Consider the following 9,929-nt stretch of genomic DNA (forward strand, 5'->3'; position numbering starts at 1 on the left):
AAGAGGAGGAGGAGGAGGTCTCTTTTTTTCTCCAAAATTATCAGTCTCTCCCGTCATCTTCCATAATTCTAGAAACCCATATTTCCTGTGGGAAGTTTCTGTCTTATTCTTTTGGATATGTTTTCAGATATGTTATTTTCAAGGAACAACATTCAAATCTTTCTTTGAATTATGTTAATTCTATAACACTGCCATTCTATGCTTTTTCTCTTATTTATTTTTAATTAATTATTTATTTTTTGTGGTACTGGGGTTTGAACTCAGGGCCTGATGTTTGTAAGGCAAGCACTGTACCACTTGAACAGCTCTCTATGGTTTTTCTTTAAACCTCTCCCATACATTACAGAAGCCTGAGTTTAACCCCAGCTCTCCACAAACAAGCTGCTATATCCACAGCACACCAAAAGCAAGGTTACCAAGGAGTTGGAGAATCGGTTGTGTCCCTCCTGAGATCTCTCTGTGGGTGTTTTCCCAAGCTTGTTGGAATCTGATCCCAAATCTGTCAGAGCCAGGCCTGTCTGGCTTTGCTATCCATTCTCAGTCCACCCATTGTCACAGGAGGCAAAACAGAGAGGCTAAAGATGATTTGCTTTTGAGGGAATTCAATATTAGCTTTTTATACTTTTGAATGTAATTCTCCATCAATATGTTATTAATAATTAATAAGGTAATTTCCTAAAAATATCTGTAATTGCTACTTTGCAGGGTTACAGTGAGGAATAAAGATAATGTGCATCCAGTGCCCGACACATCAGTGATATTTATGAAATCTAATTATTATTGCTAACTGTGAATTTGCTCTGACTCTGTAGTCAGACAGACCTGAGTTGAAGTCCTAGCCCTGAATGTGTGAGGCTGAACAATTTATTCTTTTCTTTCTTTCTTTTTTTTGGTGGTTCTGGGGTTTGAACTCAGGGCTTCATGCTTGCTAGGCAGGTGCTCTACCACTGGAGCCACTCCACCAACCCAAGGTTGAACGATTTAGTTAGTCACAAATACTCAACCTCCTCATCTACAAATGGTAGAAAATCATTCCTACTTCACAGTATTGCTGTGAAGATTAGCTGTACTAATGCTAAGAGAAGGCATTTAGCATTGTGCTTGCCACATAGCAAATGATGAATAAACACTAGTTATTACAGTAATTGTTACTATAAGGCCTTTATTCTGCTTTTGTGTGGCTTGTCCCTGATGTCGTCATATGCCATTTCCTTGTCTATGTCTTTATATGCCCTTTTCCCCTTTTGAAATGCCAACACTTCGGAAGTACTGAAGTCTGCTTGGAAGAATTGCACTGGATTCATTCCTTTTGATCCTCATTGAGTCTATTCTGAGTACTTTTAATTTTCCTTAAATTCTCTAGGCCATTTCTCTTTGCCATTATTATTTTAATTTAGGACATTCTGGGTGCACAGTCCATTATTCAGACCCAGCACATCCTGTGCCTTGGAAACTCTTTGTTCAATAAGTTATGCTCTTGATTATAGTCATGATGCTTGATTCACATCTGTACTTGCTTTTTTTTTTTTTTACTGTATCCCCAAGAAAGAAACGTTTTATTTCAAAGATAAATTCCAAGTAAAAACTATACCTATATTGCTATTCTCCTTAGAAGTTTTGATACTTTTCTTATGCTATCTTGACTTGTAAAATATTCCAGTAGACTCAGGTCAGAAGCACTTGGGAAATTTTTCTTGGCCCTGTTCCATTTTGACCAGTTGTTCTAAAAGAGTTACCAAAAAGGTAGGGGAGGGGAATAGTTTCTAGATTGTGTCGGGTCTCCATACAGTGTTTTAAAAACCACTGGATGTAGTTCAGAGAAGAGTTGAATGAAACACCTGATTCCAGTTTCTGTCGTGCTGCTAGTGTCTTGTGCGGTTGAGTCTGAATAAATCGTGTTGTCTCTGTCCGCACCTCAAGCCCCCAGTGAGTGAGGTGGCTGTGAACTCTCCTTCATCAGGTAAGGAAAACCAGAGCTTTGAAATCAGTAAGACCGCCATATTGTCCTGTCTTCTTCAAGGCTCCCACTGATGTTCATCCACCTAATTCATCAGGATGAGTCAGGGCAGTGTCCCATTTGGATCTTGCCCCTGAGGCAAAGATCTTTGCCAAGGAGGCAAAGTTTCCTTCCTTAGCCTATCAGGATTAAAATCCAGTGAACACTACCACCCTGTAGGTGGGAGAGGAGGCCCAGAGCAGATCCCAAATGATCAACCATTAGCAGCTCTCCAGTGAACCTCCTGTACTTGCTTTTTTCAAGTGTCCACTTGCCTTCCCCAAGGCTCCACTACTGTAAGTGAAAATCCATCTTATTTTTACATTCTCTTAGCAGTACCTTTTGCTTGAATGGCCTCCTCTTACCTTTGCTAGGTACTTGGCTGTCTCCTACTTTGTCTCTATTTGTTACCGAAGGGTCTTTACAGCCTGTTTTCTTTCTGTTTATTCTTTTTTTTTTTTTTTTGTAGTTTTCCCTTATTTTTGAGGTTATAATAATGTGATTTAACTTTTTGTACCATTTAGTACACTCTAGTTTCTAAATTAAAGGCTATGCTGAGTGAGTTGATTTGAGTATACTATGTTATATATAATGATTATATTCTTAAAAACTATAGTTTGAGATTTTTTTTTATTATTGTTGTTATTGTTTTTGAGACAGAGTCTCGCTGTGTAGTCCATACTGGTCTTTAACTCACTATGTAGCCCAGGCTGGCCTCAAAGTCACCATTCTCCCACCTCTGTCTCCAAAATGCTGGGATTACAGGAATGAATCATTACATCTGTCTTAAAGTGAATTTTTTAAAGTAAAATTTTGCTTTAAATATTCTAGAAGAGTTTGCTATTTCCCATAGTAAATCCCTTTGTGAAGCAGATAATTACTAGTTTATGTCTGTGCATAAAAGTATGAGAATGTGGACAGTGTCAGAGTCTTAATTCATTTAGGATTCTGTCTCCAGGAAGAGTTAATGAAGATCACAACTATCAGACCAAAAGTAGAAAGAGACACAACAACTTCCAGCTTTTTTGGTCCTTTAGTCATAATTTTTTAAAATGATACTTCAGGGACTGGAGGTGTAACTCAATGGTTGAGTACATGCTTACCATGTGTGAGGCCTAGGTTCAATCCCAGCAAGCCCCACCCAAATAAAATAATACATGAAAAATAAGTAGATTTCAGGGTAACCAATAAATTAAGCACATTTGTTTATCTGTGTTTTCTTCCAAAGTCTCACTAAAAGGGGTGTGTGTGTGTGTGTGTGTGTGTGTGTGTGTGTGTGTGTATGAGAGAAAAAGAGAGACAGAGAGAGAGAGAAACAGAAGGGAGAGAAAGACATAGGAAAAAGCATATCAAATGAGAAGTGTCAATAATATTTTGATAATGGAAGGTGGATAGGAAATGAGGTTATGATAACTGACTTAATAGAGAGGAGAAAGCAGAAGTACTAGTGTCCTCTGGGAAGTAACAAGAAGAAGCAAGTCAGTGCCCATACAGAACCCCAGAAAGAAATGAGAGGTACCTGATTGGGGTAGAACTGAGAAATTAAACGATTGCATGGAAATTTGTATAAAAAGGAGTTAGAAGCCTAATCTAAGAAGATAAATGCAAGAGAATGAAACATTTGAAAAGGTCTTCAAGATTGTATGTCATCAGGAAATTTCAAGTTAAAACAATGCCACTACATATCTATCAGAATGGCCAATATCCCAAACACTGACACCACCAAATGCTGGTGAGAACGTAGAACAACAGGCACTTTCATTCATTGCTGTGGGACTGGAACACACTAGAGCCACACTGGAAGACACTTTGGCAGCTTCTTACAAAATGAAACATAATCTTACCATACAATTCATAAGACTTGGTTAGCTAAGTGAATTGAAAACTTCTGTCTACACAAAAACCTGCACACAGATGTTAACAACAGCTTTATTCATAATTGCTAACACTTGGAATTAGCCAAGATGTCCTTCAATGTGTGAATAAATAAATTGTGGTACAGCTAGACAATGAAATATTCAGCACTGAAAAGAAATGAGTTAACAAGCTATGAAAGAACCTTAAATGCATATTATTGTTTTAAGAAAAGCCAGTCTGAAAATGCTGCCTACTTTATGATTCCAAATATCTGACATTTTGGAAATAGCAAAACGATGAAGGCAGTGAAGAAATCAGTAGTTGCCAGGGCTAGATGGAAGAATGAATGGGCAGAGCACAGGGGACTTTTAGGGCAGTAAACTACTCTGTATGATATTGTAATGATGGACATATGTCATTATACATTTGTCCAAATTCAGCATATATAACACTAAAAATGAACCCTCATGTGAACTATGGATTTTGTCAACTATGATGTTGTCAGTGTAGGTTCATCAATTATAACAGATATACCACTTTGGTGTGAGGTATAGATAGTAGAGGAATTTGTGCCTATGTAGGGACATGAGTAATGGAAACTCTACTTCCCATTCAACTTTGCTGCCTTAGAACTGCTCTAAAATAATTTTTTAGGGCTGGGGATGTAGCTCAATGGTAGAGTGCTTACCTAACATGAGCAAGGCCACAATTTGATCCCCAGCACTATAAAAACAAACAAAACCAACAAAAATAAGTTTATTAAATAAATAAGGATGATGTGTACATATGAGAGCAAATACATTAATTTGTCTCTATTATATCACCTGCTTTGATGGTCTCTTTTTCCTCATATGCTGTTATCATTGAAATATTGACAAGTTTAAAAAGTATAGGGTCTGATTTTGAGGCCCATTTTGAGATCTTGAGGCTGAAGGCAAAGGATCTTCCTAAACCCAAATGCAAACTCCAGACCCCCTTTACCCTGATTGCTTTGGGGGTGTTTATTCACAATGCTTGTCTCAACAGTAAAAGAAGTATTTTCCAGTCAATCCTGCTTCCTTAAGAACATATTACAAACCCAAATAATTTTCATGTAAGAAATAAATTATGGAAATTTATACCCCTTGGCATATTCTGGTAGGAATAGTCATGAAGACAAATTTATTTGAACATTGTATATTAGATAAGTGTAATTAGAAATGCTATATCTTAAAACTCAAAACTTAATGACAATACTAAGTTGCTCACTGTATAGATTGCATACTATTTTTGTGTGAATTTCTATTTTAATGATATTACATAAAGTATAAGTACACAAAAATGGTAAACTGAGGAAGGAAGAAGAGGGTAGGGGGATGGAGGAGGGAACATAGGATTTTGACTTAATTTTCAGTGTTTTTTAAATTTGTTATGAAATTACTCCTGATTTTCTCCTGAGGGATCCCCAGAGGTGAAAGTTCCTTAAACTTCCCAGCCACTTTGTAAATTAATGCTTTTATTTAATTCTAAATTGCATGCCCTAATTTTTAGAGGTATGCCCTAACTATGGCATTCTGAAATTTATGAACTTTACTTTGTTTTCATTCTCTCCTTACCATTGCAACTTTATAGACAATATCCAGAAAGAGTTTATTTATAGTCCAGTCAGACACTGGCTTAAATCCTAGCTTTACTAATTATTAGTTGCTTGGCATCAAGCAAGGTATTTAATTCTGATTCCTTGTTTATAAATTGGAGGAGACAAGAACAACAAGAAACTTCTTTCTGGTTGTTGTGAGGAAATGGCATTCAATAAGTACCAGCTTCTTTAAGACTTAAATCATATTTTTTCTTAACCTTTGAACTATCTTTGGATAAATGAATAAATGAATGGCTGCCAAGAGAATTGTATAGTCTGTCATGTAGGCACACCAAGACAGCAGGCTAGAGGTTTTACATGGAAATATAAGTAATAAGGTAATATATAATTAAAATTCATGGATTTTTTAAAGGCTAGGACAAAAATAAGTGAATACTTACAAGCATACTGTTGAAGAGGAAGCTGATGGATTACTATAAAAGGTGTGATGAAAGAAACAAATTACATTGTGTCTGAGAGCCTCAGCATACTATCAGCAGCATGGATGGATTTGGTTATGTCATGTGATACCTTGCGTAGATTGCCTTTTACTACATAATGAATGTTGTGATTCAGAGTTACTAAGAATGAAATGGGGGTGAAGGTAGAGTTAGCACAAGATAAACATGAAGGTATAATGTGGGTTTGAATGTCATGACAGCTGTGGTTAAAAAACACGTTCACCTGAAGTACCAATAGTTAGATAAGTCCCTTCAAAAACCAACAAGCAATCAGATAGTTCAGAATAGTAAGTCTTGTCTCCTTTTTTGACCACTTTAGGTTCTGAGGCCTCTTAAATCAAAAAGTAGATTTAGTCAGATATTTATTGAAGTAGTGAAGTAGTTCCTAAAGTGTGGTCCATCTCACCAGGAAGCAAGTGGATATCATGCATCTCCAGAGATGACACTCTGAAAAGGACATATCATTAATGTAGGATTCCAGCCAAAAATGCATAACCTAAATCTAACCACTAGACAACATCAGCCAAACCTGCATTAAGGGATGGTCTATAAAAGAATTAGCTTGTATTCTTTAAAAATTGTCGATGTCACCCCCCCGCCAAAAAAAAGATAGATTAAAGTACTTTTCCAGACTGAAGAAAACAAAAGCAATGTCATTCAAAAGACAGTATGTGATCCCGATCCTGGATTGGATCCTAGATGGGGAAAAAAAGTTTCTATAAAAGGCATTATTGAGATAATTGATAACATTAGAATATATATTATATGCTAGATAAAAGCATTGTGTCAAGGTTATATTTCCTGAATTTAATAGCTGAGTGGTAGTTATTTAGAGGGAATATCCTTATTCTTAGGAAATACACACTAAAACGTTTAAGGGGTATAGAGGCACGATGTGCAATGTGCTCTCAAATAATTTAGAAAAAACTGTGTTTACAGAGAGAGACAATAGAGAAAAAAGAGATTGACAAAGCAAATCTACCAATACTATTAAAATTAATGATTAATAGCCCCACTTTGTGTTATTTTTGCAATTTTTCTGCAAACATGAAATTATATCAGTATTTAAAAGTTAATTTTAAAAAGGTGCCCATGGATCACCTGAATCAGAATACTAGAGTATAGTGTTTGTTGAAGACATAGATTCATAGGAGTGGTCACTAACCACTGAATCAGAAATTTGGGGGGAAGGGGTTGGGTGTAGGATGTACCTCAGTAGTAGAGTGCTTGTCTACCATGTATGAGGCTCTCTCTGTGTTCAATTCCCAGCAGAGAAAAAAAATTCTGGGGGAAGAGCCTGGGAATTTTCATTTAAAAGATTTTTTTGGTAATTACTATGCATTCTAAAGTTTGAAAACCACTGGGGTGGTCTTCAAATAATGCTTTCATTTCATTTCAGTGGCTAGTGCATTTTCTTAGCTTAATTAAGTAAATGCCATGAAGTCTACCACAGCTAGCTAAAATATCTCATGTGCTAGGCAATGTATATGCATATGGATATACCCAATTCTCACAATAACGTCTATGCATTCCCATAACTGTGTATGCCTTACAGATAAGGAAATGGCATAGAAAGATTACATAAACTGCCAAGGCCACATAGTTATTAAAGAATGGAGTCAGCATTAGAATCCAAGGACAATCTGACTCTAGGCCATACTTTCACCATTATGCTGTTGAGCCTAGCTAAGAAGCCATATGTTAAGATTATTGGCCTTGGTTATCATAAAACTGACATGTTGCTTATCTTTTATAAGATCAGCCTTTATCTACACACTGAGGAAGGAGGCAGTGGTGCAATTAATGCAATGAGCTTTATGATAAGGCTTGAAATTTACCCTGCTAACCCTCCATCCTGGTGACAGTCTTGGTGCTGTGACTAAGATAATGCTACCATCCGTTTTTCACAGCGCTACTGTGATTTTCCCATCGTAGAGCTCTAGATTCTCTTTGGCCTGCAGTACCAAGCTAAGTGACATCCAGATATACTTTCACCAAAGACAGACCTACCCTAGCAAGGGAGGTTTTCCTCAATGAGGTGGAATATCATAATAGTTGTAAACTAGGAAAGGAATTATCCTTGATAAAATCAAGAAAATAACTTGACTGAAGTTTAAAAAGGTAGGCATTAGGAGTTGGTGGAGTGGCTCAAGTGGTAAGAGTGCCTGCCTAGCAAGCCTGAGACCCTGAGTTCAAACTCTAGTACTGCCAAAAAAAAAATGTTTTGCCTAAAAAGGTACGCACTGAGCAAAGCTAATTCAGCCAGTCCTGCCTCCTCTGGTACCACCACCTCTCTGAGGCCCTCTGTGGAGGAGACAGCCAGTCCACATAAGACAACCTAAAGCAGCAGCTCACTGGACCCTCAACAATAACCCTGTAGGGTGAGTTATGCAGATGTTAGTCCCAATGCTAATAACAGAGCAAGACTGGAAATCAGCTTTCCAATTCCAGAGGTCAAAGTTCTTTCCATTAAACCACTGCCTCCTGAATGAAGGACATCAATATTAACAGTTGACTGGAATCATAGTCTCAAATATCTATGCAGGTTGATAAAGTAAAAAGTAAAAATGTGCATCCAGTTGAAATGTAATGTGTAAAAACTTAGTGATAATGTTGACAGATTCATCTCTTTGTGTCTCTTTGTGTGTGTTTTTGGGGATCAAACCCAGAGCCTCATGCACGTTAAAGTGGCACTCTGCCACTTAACTATACCCTCAGTCCTAATATTCATCTTTTCTAATAAGAAAATGAAAGGGTTTCAACAAAAATCCCCACACCTCTATTTAAAACAAAACAAAACAAAACCCTGAAGTCTTTTTTCTTTTGGCGGTACTAGGGTTAGAACTCAGAGCCTCACACTTGCTAGGCAGGAACTCTACCATTTGAGCCACTCTTCCAGCCCTCCCACATCTCTGTTTTGAAAGAAGTGAAGAACCACCCCATCTTAAGCGCCACCCCCCTGCCCGGTGTAATTATTGTAGTTCTTAAGAACCATCAGATTGCAGGTCACATGATTTTATATATAAAAAATCCCAAGGAATCCACTTAAAGAGAAACTATTACAACTAATAAATGAGTTCAGCAAAGTGGCAGAATACAAAATTAATATACAAAAAGCAAATTTTATTTCTGTATACTTACTATGAAACACCTTAACATAAAATTAGGAAACTGATTGTATTTCCAACAGCATCAAGAAAAATACAATAGGAATAAATTTAATAAAAGAAGTGCAAAACCTCTACTCTGAAAACTACAAAGTATTGTTGAAATTAACGAAGACCTAAATAAGTGAAAAGACTTAATATTGTTAAGATGAGAGTATTCCCCAGGGCATTTATAGATACAACACAATCCTAATTCTAATTGCATCTGGCTTCTTTGCAGAAATTGACAAGCTTATCATGAAATTCACATGAACATGAAAGGCACTCAGAATAGCTAAAACAATCTTGAAAAGAATTAAGTCGGAGGACTCAAGTATGCCAATTTTAAAATTTATTACTGAACTACAGTAATCAAGACAGCCTGGTACTGGCATAAGGAGAGATATATATAGGTCAAAGTCCAGAAATAAACTCTCACATGTATGGTCAGGTGACTTTGACAAGTGGACTAAGACAATTCAATGGATATATATATATGTATATGTATGTACATACATATGTACATGTACATATATGTATATTTATATATATTTAAATAAGTGGTCTGGGACAACTGGATATCCATATACGAAATAATAACGTTGGACTCCTAACTTGTATTACATACAAAAATTAACTAAAAGTATAGGACTAAAATTTAAACTATTAGAGGAAACCATTGGCATAAATCTTGGTGATCTTGGACTAAGAAATGGTTTTGCAGATGTAGTACCAAACACACAAGCAACAAAAGTAAAAATAGTTAAACTGAACATCATCAATATAAGAAGTTTTTGTGGTTTATCATCAAGAAAGTGAAAAGAAAATCTGCCTGGTGATGAGGAAGCCAT

General features: G+C 36.5%; 1 protein-coding gene across 1 annotated transcript in view; it reads left to right on the plus strand.

Moving 5' to 3' along the window:
- Lpgat1 (lysophosphatidylglycerol acyltransferase 1) overlaps positions 1-9,929 on the plus strand; it is a 113,062-nt gene that overhangs the window by 12,464 nt on the left and 90,669 nt on the right. The gene's annotated exons all lie outside the window — the stretch shown is intronic.

The sequence above is a fragment of the Castor canadensis genome, chromosome 11, assembly GCF_047511655.1.
Source record: "Castor canadensis chromosome 11, mCasCan1.hap1v2, whole genome shotgun sequence".
NCBI classification, from domain to species: Eukaryota; Metazoa; Chordata; class Mammalia; order Rodentia; family Castoridae; genus Castor; species Castor canadensis.